General features: G+C 38.4%; 1 pseudogene across 1 annotated transcript; it reads right to left on the bottom strand.

The window, feature by feature from the left end:
• Positions 1-303: 303 nt before the first annotated feature.
• Positions 304-5,322, bottom strand: LOC145612115 (CRS2-associated factor 1, chloroplastic-like; annotated as a pseudogene). Its single transcript, XR_014106537.1, has 5 exons — positions 4,296-5,322; positions 3,110-3,237; positions 1,924-2,149; positions 1,670-1,797; positions 304-1,576 (listed from the first exon to the last, which is right to left on the bottom strand). The product of XR_014106537.1 is annotated as a CRS2-associated factor 1, chloroplastic-like (transcript).
• Between the last annotated feature and the right edge of the window lie 1,534 nt (positions 5,323-6,856).

Below are 6,856 nucleotides of genomic sequence, written 5' to 3' on the forward strand. Positions count from 1 at the left end.
GTGGAATGACTTATACTCCTAGAGTCCTAGAGACTGATAGATGTCACAGAAGTTAGATTAGAAGGAGATGGTTTGTATACAATAAACCTTGTTTGCAGCAAGACAATAATGAATGAATTGACCTAGCTTGCTCATTCATCTATTTTCGTTGTTTGTTCTTTTGGCTAATTTATATCAAGTCTAAATCTTTTACCTCGCTTTTCATGTTCATCTTATTTTAAATAAACTACTTGAAGTGTGTTTCAAAATAAATAAATAAACTAATAGAAGTGGGAACATTCTTTCATTTTTTTGGAAGGGTCATGTATGGATTGTCCAATCACAAAATTAAAAAATACACTTGAAAATAGTTTGTGATATAGTTTGATACAATCTGAATCTGCATATATGTACAAAGTTTCGTTTTTACACAAGTACAAAGTACAATACCATTCCAGTATATCAGTATATGCTCAAAGACTACATCAGACAGTAAGATTTTATGCACCAGGTAACACAAACCCTGTATCCAAAAAAAATCGTAATGACCCGTATTGATGGTCATACGAGAGTTATGTAATCACATAGCATATTAAGTCAGCAACTTAGCAAGCTCATCTATTTTTAGACTTCCCTGGGGAACTAGATCTAGAAACTCCTGTTCAAAATCTCTTTCCTTGTGAGTTGTAGAGCTCTTCTTTTCCTTTGACTTCTTTTCCTTTGGTTTATTTACAGGACCTGCTACTGGTAGTGCTTCGTTGGCTTCTGAATCCCCAGATTTTTGGTCTTCACTTTCTTTAATGGCCACTTTCCGAGGATAGTATGTAAAAACAGGTCCAGGTGGGGCTTCAAGGGAAAAGGAGACTGATCTTTCATAAACCACGTCTGCATCTAAGGAACTGGTATCAAGTATCACAGCTCTTCCACTTTCTACAGCTTGTCTTAAAAGGTACTGTACACCTTCAGTGCATGGAGAAGATAACGCGGAATGAGGGTTCGCTGATGAGGTCTCTACCATGCCTTGCGTCCCCCCATTAACTGCCGAATCATCAGAAGAGTTCCCCGATGACACTTCCGAGTCAGCAGTACCATCTACATCTAATTCAGAACCAGGACTTAATAAGGAAGTAGGCTCCCTGTCATGAGAAATATTGTCAACTATCCTAGTTTCCTTGTCTAATGAACCAACAACAGAAGCAATGATGTCACCAGAAGGATTGTCGGAATCTGATTCGACTTTATTACCTAGGCCACTTGTCTGTGATGGATCAACTTCATTGACCTCCAATGCATCATCTTTCACAGAGAATTTATCATCCACTTTCGTAACACCCACGTCTAGATCATCAGCCAAACCATTGCTTTGATTGAACATTTCAGCATTTAATACCTGATTTGGAGTATTCGAGGAACATTGGGAACCTTCTTCATCCTCAGAATCCAAGGAGTGGCCATAAGATGCAGCACTGTCAGCTTCAGAACTTTCATCACCCTTTGCACCATCTTCAGGTAGTTGGAGAGATGACTTCCAGTCTTTTCCTCTCCACATAAGTATGTGTTCATTTTCAAATGAAATCAATACACATGGGACAATATCCTAAAGGGACAGAAGGACACGATTTCATTAACACAAATAAGAATAGCATATGTCAATACTTTTCAAAGTGTGAAAAAGGAGATAAAAGTAGACCTTGAGTTTTGCGCCAATTTTACGGCAGTCGCTGGGGTTCAATCCTTGACAATTAACTCTAACCAACTCACATGCTTCAAATGCTTCCTTTACGTTTTTTGCTAAGACGGCATACACACCATTTTTTCCTGTTATGCAGGATAGCAAACAAATATTATTTTCATCATTAATGTAAATAATGAACCCCCCCCCCCCCCCCCCCCAACAAAAGGCCCAAAGACAAAAAAGCAAAAGAAAAAAACGCAAAAGCATACCAAGCTTGCATATTGGTGTTAATTCACGTCCTCTTTTTCGCATATCAGTTGCCTGTTCCAACGTCAACCCTTCTGGAACGCGTGCGACTAATCTGGGGTACACAGGTGTAACAGGTTTCCATAGCATAAGAGGAAAGCGAGGTCGGGTTTTGTAATTGTAGTTTCTACCACGGAAAAGGAATATAACACCTCCATGACGGTGTATAATTTTGCCTCCAGTCCTTTCCTGCAACATATAAAAACTTAAGTTGACAACGTGTAATAGACTAACTTGGAGGGGTAGTATAGGTATTCTAGTTTTATTAGTTTATTAGGGTTAGTAGTCCTTAGTATAAATAGAGAGGTAAGGGAAGGAAATAGATAGGCAGAAATTTGGTGAGACACTTTTGGAGAATTATGGCCTAAAGCCATTATTGGAGAGTTGTGAGCTAAACTCACTACCGAAGATTGATAGCCTTAAGCTATTAATTATTGTTTGTAACCCTTCCTCCATTATCAATCAATCTCAAAGCTTCCATCTTTATTATTTCTTGCAACTTACAAATCAGATTATCTACATTATTCAAAGAATCAATCCTTCTCTATAATTTTACTGTTATTTGCACGAGTAAATTGCAGTAAACACCAGTTCATTACACAACGTCCTTCAGGTAAAAATAATGCAGGATAATGAATAATTTTGTATTAACTTTTTTCAACGATTAATCATCAGTGTATTGGAGAAAAGCCTCTGAGTGATGACTATTGACTACTATACAAGCACCCACTCAGAAGCACATATGTAAATAGTCAAACAAAAACTTTGGATTTAGAGAAAGATATTTTTTTTAAAACACGGTATGCAGATTTCATGAAGCAAGCTCACATGAATCAATTGTCTTTTTCACTCAGGTCAGTTAGCTTCTAACACGTCAAATAAACTTGCCAACCATTGTTGAAATTTGTAAAGTTTAAGAGGTCTAAAACTTTGAGGTTTGTAGTTACAGGCTAATATACAATTTTGCTTATCAGGCTTTTAAGAATATAGAACTATAAACCAAAAACCTTGTAAGTTGTAACTCTATCCAAAACTTCAAACAGGGCAAACATCAGGCCAAAACAACTAGGAAAGCAGGCAGGTCGAAAACAAAAACATCCCAGAAATTTGGAGAAAAAAAAAACTTAGCGTGATCATCAGCACACCAACCTCTAGTTGTTGGCACACATTATCCATGTCCACAGTACAAACCCCTTTGCATTTTATCTTACAAACCCTCCGCCGCTTCCAATGAGCATGGATGTTATCCAACATGTTGTGTGTCAAACCATCTCTACCTACAAAAAACAGACTGAATTTAATTCAGAAAGGAAGAGCCAAACATTACCCACTTCAATGTCAATTGTCCAACGCAATAGTCATTCAAATTCTAAACCACTAATTCACTCCATATCCTTATTGGAGGATATTAACTAGTTTAGCAAAAGCGGCTCCATGACAGAGCAAGAACTCCGCACTTCTTGACAACTTTAATTATTATTTGATTCCTAATCAGAGAGTAGTATTTGATTCAATTAAACCCTACCAATACACCACATTGAAGTCACAATCTTAACAGCATTAAAGCAGTCGCACAAGAACACAATGGTAGGCAATTTACATTTCTTCTAAAAAAAAATCCCATTTTTTGATCCCTTCAAAACACCACCACCTCTATTCAGAAGGAATCGGGATAGTGGATAGTCACTAACGGAATGAGTAAAATACAACCCTGATCCCCAATTACAACAGCTAAAGTCTTCTTACTTTTTTCATTCAATCACACTTGCTTACCAAAAAAGACATCAATCATAACATGAGGACTAAAAATTCCATTTCCCAACACCCCTCTTAGGCTCACACAGACATCATTACAGTTATAATCTGTACAACTTCACAGTGTTAACACTTCTTATGCTAAGACACTGCCTTAGAGTCCATCTTATCAAACATTTAATTCGTTCAATCATCAATTTGAAATTTACCACAGATGATTATTTCACTTCATAACTAACAACCAACAATCCAATCCATTCAGTGATGGCAAACTTTGCATCGCGACTACAAATTTCCTTCTTTTTTCCTACCCCTTTCCTTTTTCAGTTTGATTTTGCACTAGCCTAATATAACTCTGTCACATAATACCTAAAGTACAGCCTACCTAGAACCTCAAAACCTCCTTGGCACGAATCGAACCGATCACCCTTTCCACTTCTAGATTTAAAATACATTCATACTTATAAGAATATTTATGCAATAAAAACACAAACCAAGCTAGTAGTTTCTCCAATCTCAAAACAAACACAACCATAGAATCAAAACAAAATAAACAAATAATAACAAAGTCAATCCTTACCCATATTAAGCTGCCTTTTAGTCTTCCTACACCCTTCCACCAACTCCTTTACCTCTTCCGGCGTCAACGGCTCCCCAATCACCTCCTCCCTAGACACCACATACTTGGGACCCGAACCCGGAAGATACGGCCCCGGCTTCTGCACAGTCTTCACCCCTTTCTTCCCCGGCTCCGGTAAACGAAACGAATCAAACTCCGGCAACTCCTTCTTACTCCCAGGCAACGGCTTCCGACCAGTCCATGGACGGCCCATTGTCCCGGGCCCAAACGGCGTAACCGAGGGCTCCCTAAGCCCAATGGGCTTCACATTCTTAGGCGTCTCAGTATAACTATACATATACTCAAACGGAGCACCTGGCACCACATACGTCACCCCATTTTTCCCCAACCCTTATATCCGTTTCTCCCCCAACACCCGTTTCGGGCAATTTCACCCGTTTCGCCACCCTCCGAAACGCCGGGTGAGTAAAATCACCCTTTTCAGAATTAGGGTTTTTCTGGGGTTTTGAGTATTTCGATTTTTTCCCAGGAATTGACGAAATTGAAGGCTTTGAAGGGGTCCCAATTGATTTGAAATTGGGGTTTCTTGGTGTTGCGACGCCGGAATCAGCGTCGTAACTAGCTGAAATGTTGAGTGCTGATTCAAAACGCCGGAAACGACGGATATCATCTTCGATTTGTTGCTGGGTGCGGCGATTTCGCTCGAATTTCTCGGCGTTGGCGTTGTTCCAACGAGCAAATCGAACTTCGGTTGTTGTAGTGGTAGTTGTTGAGGTGGTAGTTGGAATTGGCGCGAAAATTGGGAATGGGATAACGGTTTTTAGCGCCATTTTTGGGGTGTGGAGTTTTCCGGCGAGGTTGCCGGCGGATTTAACGGCGTCGTATTGAGGGAGAAAGATTGGATTTTTATGGTGGAGGGAAGAAGATAAAGGAAAGTTTTTTCATAAAAATGGGAAATGAAATAAGGATAATCTTTGGTCCTCACTCCTCTTGCTAACAGGTGAGTACTACTAACTGAAGCTGGACAAAAATGAGAAATGCAAGCAAACTTAGAGTTTAGTGAATTTTTTGTTATTTTAAAAGCGAAAACGAGTGCGTGGCCGGGCGATGTCTCATGTATTAACATGAACACAAACTTTTAAATAAAACGGATGTTCAGTAAATTACTGAAAATCTGTTATAAAGTGACAATAAAATGTGCAAAAGTTACACTAAAACGCACAAAAGTTACCCTGACATATATAAGAGTTATTTATGTTTCATTAATAAATTTGACAAAAGTGACACTAAGGGCATGTTCTCATTGACTGGACTGAACTGAGCTGAACTGAACTGAACTGAACTGAACTGAATTTCAACGTAAGAGAACAGGCCCTAAATTTGACAAAAGTAACACTAAATCTGACAAAAGTGTACCCGATGTATAGTAAATTACTGAAAACCGGGTGTATACAAAAGTTTTCCTAACATAAATTAGGATTTTTTTTTTTTAAAAAAAAAAAAGAAAGAAAAATAGTGTGCGTGGTCGGGGGATGTCTCGAGTTGTTAATTTTTACATTTTAATTTGATAATCATGTTCAATTGTGTTTTTCTTAATGTTTTGGTAATTATGTTGAAGATTTATTTTATGTTTTGTTTTTTATTCTTAAAAATTCGGTATTTCTATAAATGGATAAATATTGTTGAATTTACCTTTTTTTTTTTTATATATACCACCTCCAACACCAGACCATCATAATTGTTTTCAGTGGTGGAGGGGAGAAGGGGGTATGGTGGTTTACTGGTTTTTGTTATAGAAACATTTGAACATCTTTCTAGTGGATTGATTTAGATTGTTTTCAATGTCATACCTCATGATAATTTCCCATTTTACAAGCTAGAGATCTATACATGATTAATTAATTTTAATTCTCTCACATATATGTGCCACCGTCTTACCATTGTTGAAACAATCTCGAGCTTTCTCTCTTTTCACATTCAAATTTCTCTCCCATATGCTTTTATTATGAGCATGACCAGAGATGTTTGTGGAGTAAGCATAAAGAGAGGTTTGGTAGGTGAAGGGGCGGGGATGAGTAAGGATAAAAATCGTACCTACCATGGGTGATGGGTCAGGTATAGAGGGAGGTTTGGTAGGTGATGGGCAGGGATGGAGATAAAATTGTACTTGCCGTGAGTGATGGGTCGAGTATGAATTTTAAACTAGACTACCCATACCCACTCACCCTGCCGCATACCCACAATCCCCACTTCTCTTCCACCCTCAATCATAGTTAAGGGAATTATGGAATGTATGGTAGTGGCACATCTGTCTAATTATTGCATGTTAGTTATATGTGGTACCAATCGTACCATAATATATATATTTTTTTTGGTTGAGAAGTGTAGAAATTAGCGGGTTTGGAGGGGGTATGGATAACAAAGTGGGTGTTTAGTCAAGATGGATTTTAGCTTGTACCCATTGAGACGAGAATAGATGAAAGTATTGTACCTTCCATATAGGGATACAAGATTTGTAGGTGAGGGTGGGAATAGAGGTGCCATCTCGCCCTCAACCCGCC

The sequence above is a fragment of the Chenopodium album genome, chromosome 24, assembly GCF_948465745.1.
Source record: "Chenopodium album chromosome 24, dcCheAlbu1.1, whole genome shotgun sequence".
NCBI lineage: Eukaryota > Viridiplantae > Streptophyta > Magnoliopsida > Caryophyllales > Amaranthaceae > Chenopodium > Chenopodium album.